This window comes from Bufo bufo, chromosome 5, assembly GCF_905171765.1.
Source record: "Bufo bufo chromosome 5, aBufBuf1.1, whole genome shotgun sequence".
Taxonomy (NCBI): domain Eukaryota; kingdom Metazoa; phylum Chordata; class Amphibia; order Anura; family Bufonidae; genus Bufo; species Bufo bufo.
The window spans coordinates 136,172,726-136,187,669 of NC_053393.1; positions in this window are offsets into that span (position 1 = coordinate 136,172,726).

The window sequence follows — 14,944 nt, forward strand, 5'->3', positions numbered from 1 at the left end:
TATAACTATGTTACTAGTTATCACAATAGTTTATCACTGTATTACTAGTTGTTACAATAGACTATTACTGTGTTACTAGTTATCACAATAGACTTTTACTGTATTACTAGTTGTTACAATAGACTATTACTGTGTTACTAGTTATCACGATAGACTATTACTGTATTACTAGTTGTTACAATATACTATTATTGTATTTCTAGTTGTTACAATAGACTATCACTTGGTGTTACTATAGTCTATTAGTGTATTACAAGTTTTTACAATAGACTATTACTGTATTACTAGTTGTTACAATAGACTATTACTGTGTTACTAGTTATCACGATAGACTATTACTGTATTACTAGTTGTTACAATATACTATTATTGTATTTCTAGTTGTTACAATAGACTATCACTTGGTGTTACTATAGTCTATTAGTGTATTACAAGTTTTTACAATAGACTATTACTGTATTACTAGTTATCACAATAGACTATTACTGTATTACTAGTTGTTACAATAGACTATCACTCTATTACTTTGTGTTACTATAGTAGACTATTAGTGTATTACAAGTTTTTGCAATAGACTATTACTGTATTACTAGTTATTACAATATACTATTATTGTATTTCACGATGTTACAATAGACTATCACTCTATCTATTACTTGGTGTTACTATAGACTATTAGTGTATTACAAGGTTTTACAATAGACTATTACTGTATTACTAGTTATCACAATAGACTATTACTGTATTACTAGTTGTTACAATAGACTATCACTCTATTACTTTGTGTTACTATAGTAGACTATTAGTGTATTACAAGTTTTTGCAATAGACTATTACTGTATTACTAGTTATTACAATATACTATTATTGTATTTCACGATGTTACAATAGACTATCACTCTATCTATTACTTGGTGTTACTATAGACTATTAGTGTATTACAAGGTTTTACAATAGACTATTACTATATTACTAGTTGTTAATACATTATTAGTGTATTACAAGTTGTTACAATATATGATTAGCTTATTACTAGTTGTTACAATAGACTATTAGCGTATTATTAGTTGTTACCATAGACTATTTCTGTATTACTAGTTGTTACAATAGACTATTAGCGTATTATTAGTTGTTACCATAGACTATTTCTGTATTACTAGTTGTTACCATATACTATCACTGTATTATTAATTGTTACTATAGGCTTTTACTGTATTATTAGTTGTTAAGACTGACTGTTACTGTATTACTAGTTTCTACAATAGACTATTAGTGTATTACTAGTTGCATAGGGTTATTAGTTTTACTAGTTGTTGCAATAGTTCACTAGTGTGCTACTAGTGTTTACAATAATTAGAGTACTATTAGCTATTGTAAAAGGTTATTATTATATTAGTTGTTACTATAGACTATTAGTATGTTATTAGTTGTTGCATATGGTTATTAGTGTATTATTAATTGCTGCAATTAGTAGTGGGTCAATGTCCATAGTCACAACTTATAAGCATAAAGGCTAGTAAGAATTAGTTTTGGTGATAAAAAATATATAGACTTTTATGCTATATCTATACTAGTGTCATACTTTTATACCACTATATTGGTGTCATGTGTCCAGAACTAATATAAGTTTACTTGTAAGGATAAGAACACATAGTGCTAAACATTACATTACGTCACAGAACTCTTAAAAAGTTTAATATTCTGAAATAACTATGTGCATGGATGTAAGAAAGATATCATCACATAAGTCCTACAACATAGTCACAATTAAGATACTAAACACCTATATACTATATTATTTTAAATCAGACAGGTAAGCAACAATTAGCAAAATAAAACTTTTTTTTTTTGTATTAGAAAATCCCAAGGCACTGGATCTGCCCAGGAACTTTACCTAACAAGAATCTGACACACAGAGGAAGAATTGTGAGAACATCTCACAACCATAATTATCCTTGTCACAATGTATAAACTCAATCTGCTTCCTCTAATAGTAGTTGGTAGACATACAAAAAACTGTGTGTATGATGGTAATTATTACTACAGTACCTAGTAGAGTACTACATTATATCACTATTGTAATAAAGGTACCACAATGCTGACAGGTTCTACGTTTGTGAAGCAAATGATAGTTGTTATTACCAAAGTGACTGCTTGAACTTGAGGCTTGTAGCATGTGCCTTGTGCTACATGGCGTCCTATCCTGAACAGTTTTCCCAGCTGACTGGTTTTTATAGTTGAGGTTGGGCCATAAACATTTCAATGATTTACTTGCCTCAATCAATAATATATCTTTATGGAACATCGTCTATATACATACATGTCTTTTATTTCTAATAACTCATAATATGTTTAATGAGTCTATCTATCTATATCTACTTATCTATATCTATCTATTATTTATTTATCTATCTATCTATCTATTCATCCATTCATTAATTTATATATCTATCCACCTATTATCTATCTATCTCTATCTATCTATCTATCTATCTATCTATCTATCTATCTATCCCTCTATCTTTGTCTGTCTATATCTATCTATCTATTATCTATCTGTCTATCTATATCTATCTCCTATCATATCTATCTATCTATCTATCCCTCTATCTTTGTATCTTAGTATCTATCTATCTATCTATCTATCTAATCTATCCCTCAACCTTTGTCTTTATCTATCTATTATCATCTATCTATCTAATCTACTATCTATCTATCTATCTATCTAGCTATTATCCTAATCCTATATCTATCTATCTATCTATCTATCTATCTATCCTTCTATCTTTGTCTCCATCTATCTATCTATCTATCTATCTATCTATCTAATCTATCTAATCTATCTATCTATCTATCCTATCTATCTATCTATCCTTCTATCTTTGTCTCATCTATCATCTATCTATCTATCTATCTCTATCTATCTATCTATCTATCTATCTATCTATCTATCTATCTATCTATCTATCTATCATCCATCCCTCTATCCCTCTATCTTTGTCTGTATCTATCTATCCATCCACCTGTCTCACTTTCTCCCTCTTCCACTCTATCTCCCCTCTATAAATCTATCTGTTAAGGGGAAAAAAACACATGCTTAGCTTGGATAATGAATCACAACTTCATTTTAAAAACAGCCAAAAAACAGAACTGAAAAACATTAAAAATGCAAAAACAAAAACTTTTTGTTTTCTTCAGATTTGGCAGCCCTCTTCATTGTAGGTTATGATTTTGTACACGATAGCTGGCCTACACTGTATTATCAATAGCCCTTTAGCTCAATGTGCATAACTGGATGGAAGTACTATAAATGTTCTGTTCATACCCTGTGGGTTGGGTGAAGAATTAGGATTTATGCATTTACTTCTGCTGCAGTATTGTTTATACAGCTTTGGTTCAGTTTTGATCCTTTTTTTTTTTTTGCCTTTGAGGCTCTTCCACAGTGTCAGCTGTTGACTGATAGTAGGAAAACGGCCCTCGTGGTGTGAATGAAAGGGACCTAGCGGTTGGTAAACAGAGATAAGGAATAAAAGAGGCACAGGCAAAAGGAGATAGTTCTGTGGGAGCCCAGATTGCCGGCAGTCTGTTCAAGTGAGATGCAGAGCCTGTCCTTTTCCCAGATTAAATTAGTGTACGAAATCTCCTGTGACCTCCTCCCCTTCTCCCCATACTCTTTCGCCAAGTTGAACAGCCTCTGCTGTAAAGTAATCATTTTATCCAGGGACAAGTTGGACAATAGAACTCTCCCTGATACTTATAGGACAGCTGTCATGCTTTCAAAGTGCTTTCAGTATTTCATTTTTCATTGGAGCTAAAAAGGTTTTCTACCTTGTAAATGAACACAGGGCATAATAGCGAATGTGCCAGTTTAGACTCAGCTTGCAAAGTCATTAAAAGATTTGTCACATCCATATTTAACATAAACACTGTACACACATATAAAATGAAAACCACAGGAGTCTAATGCAGACGGTCCAAACTCTCTAGATTTCATCCAATGCCTTAGTATTGACAATTTCTGCAATTTTTTTTATTTTGTTTTATTGATGATGTATTGTAAATATATTCACTATGTGGGTGATTCGCAGACCTTCAGCAACCTTGAGGGTCACCATGTAGCTCTGTGATTCATACAGAATGCATCAGCCCATTGTACTCTGACGCTAATGAGATTGGTCGTTAAGTAAATGACACAAAGCCTACAAAAAAGCTTAGTAGCTCACTAGAGTTATCACAGAGTAGGTCCCTGCACACTATACAATGACACAAACAGTGGACTATCCTAGCCCACCCTGATTTTATTCTACACCACTGCTTCCCTCAAGTCAGCGGCAAAGACAGAACAATAGGCTAAAAAGCACACGGTAAGTCAGTCTGACAATTTTGCCCCGGGGACAAACTATGGAAATCTTAGCCCATCTAAGTGCCTCAAAATCCGTTGGTAGACAAGTAGGTCGTATTAAAGGGCTGATTTTTTTCCCCCTCATTTCACATGAATAATAATGATTGTAAGCTCTTTGTTTATTAGTACCAGTATATGCTAAAAAAAAAAAAGTTTGGAACTTGTAGATTGAAGTTTATAACGGACCTGGCGCATGAATTATGTAGATCGCAGTGTTTCATCTTCTGAAATTTAACTGCAGCAGATGCTTTGTTGTTCTAATATTGGGCCTAATATAATAGTGTAGAAAGACTATATAACTGCATTAAAATGATTAAAAGAGCAAACATATGGCACAACACAGCAGTGGATGCTAGTTCCCACTTATTAGTCATGGGATTTATATCTTTCCCAAAGTGCATGTTAATGTGAATAAAACACAAACTGCATTTAAAACAGTCATTGAAAACCAGCATTTCACTTTGATACTTGAAAAGGCAGAGAGGAGAGCTTGATAGCTTTATATTCAGAATGCCAAACGAATGATAGTGGCAAAACAGAACTATCCTTTTTGATCGTTACTTTATTGGTAATATTTGGCTAGGGTTTGGGTTGTGAAATACTTTAGCAACTGAATATCACTGTCTGGATGAACCGTCAAGATAAAGCTGGGGTGCACCAGGTGGAAGTACAGGATGTATTCCAGTAGTGCTGTATCTTTGCCAAAATATGACACATCCTGTATTATATAATTAAACAGAAATGCTACAAAACATTATTAGGAGTGGTAAAAATAAAAAATAAAAATCTTTTTTTTTTGAAAAAAATTTACTAAACTATACGTATCAACAACATGTCAATCAATATTACATGTCAAGCAACATCAATGTGCCCTATGCCTATGTGTATTAGAGTGTGTGAGAAAACATAGTGTTACCGCACTCTTGTATTGCTATGTCACCTAATATAACATTACAGCTCCCAAAATATATTTTCCAGAAATTTTGGAACATTGATTTATCTTGATATTTTTGCGCTCATCCTAACAGAGAAGACTTCATGTGATTAGTTTCAATCATTTGCATATCTTATGTGATATTAATTAACAGCTTTTACTATACAGGAAGCATAAATCATTTTGGTACAGAAAAAACTATCCTTGATATGTATTTTGTATAATAAGCAACAAATATATATATTTTTATATATATATATATATCACCTTGTCCTCAAAAAGCATCCTCACAGATACAAGCAACCACAAGTTACGACCACTACTTAGTCAGTATATTTATATAGTTACACAGTTAATACAGTTGAAAAAAGACATAAGTCCAACCATATAACATACATAAATTTCAACCAAAATGTTATTTCCATATACCGAAATGCGCATCTGCTCTGATGATTTGCAGCATTATGTTACACATGTCTAATATTTATGGTTTATGTCACCGTAAGTGAAAGACTGATGTGACACTTCACACTGATGACAACAACATTTCCATATGTGATTAGGATAGATATGGAATTAAAAGGTTGAAAGTACATAAATGTGAAATGTTTCCTAAAAAACTCAGTAAAAACTTCATTATTAACTGTTCCCATGCTTTACTGTAGCATGCACCCCAGTGCAACCCATGAACTTCAGATAGTGTAGGAGTATCATCTACAGATTTGAGGATGACATAACATAATATTCCGAAAAGTTGTTGGTTTATTTAAAACATAGAAACAACTTTAAAAAGTAAAGTGGAATTTAGGGAAACAGGTAGGCAAGCATAAAAATTGTATGAATCATCAGCTTCGTCAGCTGGCAATATTGGATCGATCTTTTTTATTTTTTTGGTAATATTTAGACCCAGGTTTAAAAACTCTAGATAATATCAGCATATGCTTTATGATCAAGTAGAAAATAAAAGTTGCCCGAAGTAAATACTGTATTGACGCTGATTGAAATTGATACTTGGCAGAAAAAAAATGATGGAACAGCACAGCTACATCTATAGAAGGGTGACCTATTAGAATATATTATATACATTATACAGAGGCAATGATCTGCAGACAGACACACAGATAGATAGATAGATAGATAGATAGATAGACTAGATAGATAGATAGATAGATAGATAGATAGCACTAACAAAGTAAATATGAAAAGTAATAATGTCTACTTTGTATAACTGCATTACCAAACCGTTGGTGCTCTTAACATAATGGGTTCCCAGAGGCAAAGTTTGATTGCCCAGGCCCTCAACTTCTGCCAACTTCTTGCAGATCACAAACAAGTGGTCCCTTATAGAAGGTGTAAGTATTTAATAATCAATGGTCTTTTAGTTAAGTTTAAAACCTAATTTTAGGCATAATTAGAGATAGATGTAGTGTGTTTTTTGTACATTTTTTAGATGACTATAACTGCCTGATGTAAGTTATTTAACAAAAAAAATGTTAGGATCAGAAGATATTTGACAAATTCACAAACAAATCCTGTATTCTATAATCTAGACTTGGTGTTTCTTATTATCGGCATAAATAAACTGTGACCTATAGTATCAGTGACCTATTTGTAGGGTTCAGGACACTGTTCAGAAAATAAATATAAAGTCCTACCTAATAACCAGTAAAAACCTCTAACCAAAAAGAACAAGTTTGCAAACCCAAAAAGACACTGCCGTTTCTTTACATCTATTTTATGTTATATTTACTTATTTAATAATACAGACCTTTACCATCCACTAGGTAATGAGTTTGTCCGACCAGTCACTTCTGTTCCAACATGTTACTGTTTGCCCACTGGTCTAGGCTTCTTGGTTTTAGTAAAAAAAAAACTGGAAATACCTACTTGGCAAATGGACTAGCCAACAGCATGACCTACCCCGGGGCCCAGACTTTAGCAGGCATTTATTATGTGTCAAGAGAGACCAGGAAGTTAGAGATGAGCAAAATTAATGTTTATTTAGATATTCTATCCCTAAAAATAAATATATATATAGACAACCCCTTTAAGAAAAATATGTATCAGTCAGATGGATTCAAAGTACATTTTGATTTTTCAGATTTTTTTTCATCCATCTAAAATGTTAAACCAATCACAAATCTTAATAAACGTAATTATTTAAAGAGATATCCAGAGCTCCTTCAAACAGCAAATGAGTGCCAATAGTCATACCTCTGACAATCTAATAATGACGGTTTGTCACATATATGAGATTAAAGCAGCTGAAATTAGTGCAAATAATTGTACACAATGGCCAACAGCAGACTTCTGTCTACCAAAAATTAGATCAGCCAGGTTGGAAAATGTATGCTGTTGACAGGCGAAATAACATGTCTGCGGCATGATGGCTGAATTAAACAGATAATTTGCCGTTGTGCTGAAGGAGAGGCACTAACTTAAAAAAAAATAATAATAATGACTCCCCTGGTCAGCAAGGATAGTTGACATGTTGCCTGTGGGATTGTTTGTATGATTGATCCAACGGGTGACAGATGGACCACAAGGCCATCATCGCTTTGTGTGTAAAGCAGGTTTTTAAAGGGTAGGTAGGCGATCCGTTTTAAAGATCTGGATAAGGCCTTTTGCACACAGCCATGTGTCCCCCGTGGCCGTATTGCGGCCCGCATACGGCGGGTCCGCAATACACGGGACACGGCGTGTACATTCCACGGATGCGGACCCATCCACTTTAATTGGTCCGCAAATCCGGAGATGCAGTGCGGAAACAGAAAGCACTACGGAGTGCTTTCGTGGGGTTCCGTTCCGCAAAAGATAGAACTTGTCCTATCTTTTTGTGGGACGGACGGATCGCGGACCCCCCTCAGGTGAATGGGGTTGCGATCCGCATGCGGCTGCCCCACGGTCGGTGCCCGTGCATTGCGGACCGCAATTTGCGGTTCGCAGCACGGGCACGGCCATCACACGTTCGTGTGAAAGAGGCCTAACCAGAATGTTCTATGAACTAATATTCAAGTCCATATAGTTATTTGATACTTATTTGTCTATCTGTATAACTCCTCAGTTAGTAGACTTTAATATACCTCTCACTTTGTTGACTAGAAACATTTATCTGAAAGATGCCTCCAACAATGTTATGACTATGACTCCGTCCAGAAATGTAAGACCAATGGTGGGGGATTCTGCTGGGAGATCTCAAAATCCAGACGCGCACTTCCTGCCATGTCTCCCACTATTACTTTTGTACTTCAAGAGACATGACAACATCTATTGAAACTTTATTAAATTCCATTATAGGATATACATCAAGCCTATTTCTTACACAGTTGGCAAACTTTATGCTATCACTTGAATACTGAGTAGACGAGCTATATTGACACTGTGTTATCTTGGTTATCTCATGCCAAAAGCCATTGAAATGAATTGATAAGTTAGTTAACTTTTTCTTGCCATTCTTTACTTTATGCGTTAACCATAAGGTTTAGCTCGGCTGCATCTGTATGCTCAATACAATGTGGAGTGGAAGGATAACAAGTTAACTCGCATTGAGTGCTAGAAGTATCTAGTTATAAAAAAAAAACTACAAGTCAGAGCCTAAAACATAATTCCCTGAATGCCCAGTGTTGAGAAGACTGCCGTTCAGAGCCAGTCCCGTCATCGACATTTTATTAAAGGGGGCTGTGACAGGAGCTATGTAATAATGTTTGATTATGAGAGGTCTCACTACTGGGACTCCACCAATCACTAGAACAGGGTCCCTGTGTCCTGAGAGCACAACCTGCAGTGAAGAGGAGTCTGAATGGAGCAGCTCATAGACACTTGACTGTCTCATGTGCCCCCTAGACATTAAGTGGAGGGGCTGGGAGCATACTTGAAAGCAAACTCCATTCAAATGCAATTCTCTGTAGGTTGAAGATTACAGTTCTAGAATGTGCCTTACTTGTCCCTGAAATACAGGATCATACAGTAACTGTCAGGTGGGCAGTCATTTAATTTAACTGCCCTTTATCCCCTTTCACTACAAATGTAGAGTGCCCCCCCCCCTCATCACTGATTATTTACCACCTAAGCTATCCTATTTACAATGCATAGACCCCTTTTTGTCTCCACCTGCATCCCCTCCACACACATAGTTCTCAATGCAGTGCCAGAGATCTGTAGGAGGGTTTGCCCCCAGTCACCACCAACATTTCCCACCTAGCTATCCTAATTTACATTGCATAGATGCCATTACCCTCCCTCCACACACACACAGTTCTCTATGCAGTGGCCATATACTGCAGAAGAGGTTTTGTCACTTCAGCAAATAGCATTTATTATGTAGACAAGGTCAATACAAGGCACTTACTAATGTATTGTTATCATCCATATTGCTTTCTTTGCTGTCTGGATTCATTTGTCCATCAAATTATACAATGCTCATTTCCATGGTTACGACCACCCTGCAATCCATCAGGTGGTGGCCGTTCTTGCACACTATAGTAAAAAGCGGTCCTCGACCACTACAGAGGCCGGCACTTTTTCCTATAGTGTTCAAGCATTGCCCAAGCATGGATTGCAGGGTGGTCGTAACCATGGAACAAGCAGTGTATAATGTGATGGAAAAATTAATCCATCCAGCTAGGAAGCAATCTGGATAATAACAAATACATTAGTAAGTGCTTGCATTAACTTTCTTAAGTAAAAATCCTATTTGCTGAAGTGAGACAGCCCCACTTAATACAGGTAGCAGCCATTTACCTATTACTAACTTCTTTTTTCACTACTTACAATGAATTGTGTGTTTCTTACTACAACTATTAGTGTAATTACTTTCACAGATGTATTTATTCTATCACTTTTCTCATAATGATATTAAACCTGCACAAAGCTCATATAACATATCTCACTTCCTCATCACATTATAGTATGAACACAATCGAGATAATATCATGCAATAATGATATACAGTTATTAAATAGAAAAGTATCAATTGTCAATTCTCACAGGTGTAATCTAGGTTCATAGGGATCTTACTTCATGAGGGTACCACATGATATAGTCATAAAGGCTTTTGGGATACCTGTCTCTAAAGATTATCTTGTCATTTTTTTCAACATGGTGAAGTAATCTGTTCAAGGTCAAGAGATGGACACTGCTATTAAACTATCATTCACCAGGCACAAGAGATATTACAGCATTCCTGATTATCCTCCTTAATACAATAGACAAGTGGAAAACATAACAACGTTTGAATTTAACAAGCCTGCGTTAGCTGAAAGGCTATAAACATCTTTGACAAGGAAAACCTTATTTTTTTTACACTAATGATTACATTGAGTTGAAAGAAAGTTTCAGTTGCAGTCTTTATTCATTCATTTATTTTCAGTTTACATTTCAGAATAGTTTTCAGGCTTTTCTCATGTACTGGTGTCCTCCCAGAAATACATGCAGATGTGAAGCATGTGTGTCCAGAATGCTACTGCCTTCACTAGCCTCAGTGCCTTCAATGTATCAGCATAGCTTCATTTCTGGAGTGAATTATTATTCTACAGCTCATAAAGGATCTCTTCTCAATTTTTTCTGATAGCCATTGAAGCTGATAAGTCATCCCCTCCCCTTGCAGAGTTTGTTGTAGGTGCTCTGCTTTTTTTTTTTTATACTTGTCTGATTCTCCCCCTGAAAAAGATCTTGTGTGTTCTACTCCCTATGTATGTCCTGTGTGATCTGCTCTATGTATATCATGTGTGATCTGCCCTCCTTGGATCATTTCCCCTCTGTCCAAACATATCTGCCATGGGCAACCTCCTTCTATCTCTCTGATTCTGAGTACGTTCACACGGTGGATTTTGACACTGTTGCTCACTTTAAATGCAACCGAGCCCACTCAAACTTAGCTCCATTTAATGGAGCTAAACAGTAAATGGACATCCACAGTGGCTGTCAATGGCCGTGTGTCCAGACACCACACAAAGAAGGGACATGCCCCTTCTTGGCTCATTCGCAGCTTTAAACTGCTGGCCCACAAACTGCAGTGCTGCTCTCGTTCATAACAATTGGAGGCAGACACCACGGTCCTGATGCCCGAATAATTACACCAGAAAATTATGTTGATGTGGACGGACCTCATTCACATGACAAGATTTTTAGTATTTTAGCTAGTATTTTTCATCAGTATTTGTAAACCAAACCAGTAGTGGATCCAACTTGAAAGAAGTACAAATCTATCAATGAAAGTTTGTCTGCGTTTAGGTTCCACTCCTGGTTGTTGTCTGGCAAATACTTATGCAAAATACTGACCAAAATATTGACACATGAATGTGGCCTAACACTGAGAGAAGGCAATGGGAGAGCAGGAGAGATGCCAGAAACAGCAGCAGTGCTCTATCAGATTTGGTTGCACCAGCAGCTAGGTAAAGGACTTCCACACAATGGACAGAGGCACCATGTTTGGAAATTGTCACGGGTAACTAAACCTTTTTTAGAAATAATGGACTGGCAGAAGCACTGCCTCAGAGCACTTTGCCCCTTTGGCTTTCATTGACTTTTCTTGGCTTTTTGGGCAAAGAATCTTCATTGTGTAGTAGAATGTATATGGATCCAAAATCCACAGACTTGAAAAGTTGACTAGACCCTATGAAAGCCAAGGAGCCTATATAAAGCCTAAAGGCCCTCAGTAGTGCTTCTTGCTACTTTGCTTTTTTCGCCAAGGTGTAATAGTTACACTTTAATGAAGACCATTCAGAAAGCTGCTTTATCATTTAGGAAGCACATCAGTAATAAACCAAATAGAATGCAAAGGTAATATATAGGCTTTTATCTGCCAATGTGTCTATTCCATAGTCAATTATCCATGTCTTAAGTCCTCTGCTCTGCTAAACGGAGCGCCAAAGTTATGTAGATGCGCAGGCTTCTACATAAGTTTGGTGCGTCCTCCAGCAGGCCATGCAACAGACATAAATCCACACCAGCTGCCTTGTTGGCATAGATTTAAGCCATTTTCCACGCCACAAACTGGCTTCCTGCTTCTGCCCCTGTCACACCCTCTTTTTTCGACAATTCATAAAGTGGCGTGAGCGGGGGAAAGTTGCAGACAAAATTGCAACTTAAATACTCTATTGTGGCGTACGTCTGTCAATAAATGTCCCACTATGTCCAATAATTTGTACACATGTTATAGAGCAGCACTCTAGTGATAATTACCATTGCCTCTGCATTATCCAAATGTTATATTATTTATCCTGAACAAGCTATATTGGCGGATACCCAAAAAAATGCTGTGCTTTCCAGGCATACCACAAATCATTAAAGTGGCTGTTCAGGGGTTAATACAGTATATAATGTAGTTGAGTATTAAACATGGTTCACAGGTGCATTGTCTACTTACATCTTTCCATGGACAAGGGGTATGTATAAAGATCTCCATGGACATACTGTACACATCTGATGTTCATGGATAAGAAGAAAGTGAAAAAAAAAACACTATTCTCTGCTTGCTCAGTCCCCATGGTCATGGGTCCCTACAGCTATGCCCCTTGATATCATCCATTGACAGAGATAGGAGTGTATGTGACACCAGATCTAGACCTTAGATATTACTATATTTATGTGCTCTCAGAAATTCTATTTGCTATTTTCCTCACTGGTCTTAGATGTGGACAAAATACATACTTCAGGCCGTAATTACTATCTATCCTCCTCCTCATATCCAAATGGGGGGCTGAAGTGTCTCAGCTCTTTCATAACTCGCTAGATTTCTATGGAACAGGGGTGCTCCTCTTCATCCTCAACACAAAATGTTTTAGTAAGTTATTTAGGAAAAACTGTGTTTCTTATGTGCAGCACTTGTGTGCAGTCTTGTAAGTTCCTCGTCTAGGCTTCAGAAATCTATTTCAGGTTTTGGGATGGGAACACTAGGTCAGCCCCACAGTGATCAGTTGAGTGAGGAGAACCTATGTAGCTACTCCTGCTATTTGGGTTTAAATACAAGTCAATAAGGGCACAGACTTCAAGAAGTTTTTGCTGAAAAACCATTGGAAGAGGTCCCTAAGGATCCTGCTTTCTATACTATGTTTTAAATGCTAACTGAATAGAGAACAAATGATCTTTACTATGATTGTTTTCTCCCTATACAGTTTGCATATTGCCAGCAACACATCCCTGTTATACGGGCCGCTATGCTGCCAACATAAGGTGTAATTTCCAACCACCCGACAAACATTGACCTTTGTTGACTGATTGACAGGCCATTTACATGTGCCAGTGATCAGGAATTATCGTCCCTTTCAGCCGATCTTCATCCCATCTAAAAGTCCTTTAAACAATTCTCCTTTGCTTTTAACAAAGTTTTGACAATAAATAATCTACTTACGTGCTAATTAATTTTTTGTATTCAATAAACGTAAAGTACTGTAAAGTAAGATATACTATAAGAATGAAATGGAATAAGAAAAGCAGTTAAACAAACACAGACTGTTGTACCACGTCCATTGTGATTGCATTTACAATAGTTGCTATGTACAATACATGCAACATATGGAACAGACTTTGCCTTAAGAGGTCAAATGAGGTTTCACACAAAGCTGTAATTCAATACAGAACATGGCAGAAAAACTTACTTGTGTTACCTAACAGTAATTTTGCTGAAAAAATATCACACAATGCAGCAATATTATTATACTCTTATCATAAACTAAAATGGTGAGTTATTAACATTACATTTTTATATAACTCAGATAACAGTGTGTGCAACTGGACTTCATAAATGGCATTTTTACAAGCTTAGAAATGTTGAGAAAATGTGAACAGCAGAATAATTTTGTGACTTTTGTTGGGGTGATCTGATGCCATAAGAGCGAGTTTCAGGACTGATGTTAGAAGGATGAAGATCTTAAACTTTAACAGCAGCGGTGCATTTCAGTATTGACATTGAACCAGCGAAGTCTGCAGGTAGCACAGCACCAAATAAAAAAAAATAGTCTGGCCTGCTACTGTGCCAGTTTTAGTGGTTTTAATACCCTGTATTTCATTAGAGCAACCCCTAGAGCTGCACAGGGATTCAGTAGTTAAGGAGGCCCAGTGTCACCTTAAGGGTCCATTCACACGTCGTCTTTCTGGGCCCACATCCGTATGCTGAACAGGTGCTGAACCCAACTGTGTGCTGTCCGCATCCGTAGTTCTGTTCCGCAGCCCCTCAAAAATATAAGAATTTTATCATAGGGCTGGCCATGTGCGGTCCTAAAAATGCAGAATGTACTGTACATTGCCAGTATCTGTGTTTTGCAGATCTGCAGTTTGCGGACCGCAAACCACTTATAGACATCTGAATGGACCCTAAAGGGATTGTTCAGTCTAGCAGCAGACTTAAATACTGACCGGAAGAAGAAGAAAAAAAAAAAAACACCACTCACGTGTCCACAGTCCCACCATTCAGTACAGCGGCCCTGTCTCGGCCAGTTTGGTTCCTGCTGGTTCGGAAGTGACTTAGTTCCATGACCAGACTTGCCAATCACTATATAGCAGAGAAAAGAAACTGAAACAGTTTCATTATTAACACATGTAGAAAATGCACAATAGTAGATACAGTAGAGCGCTATGGAGCAGAATTAATCTTGCAGGACATATTCATG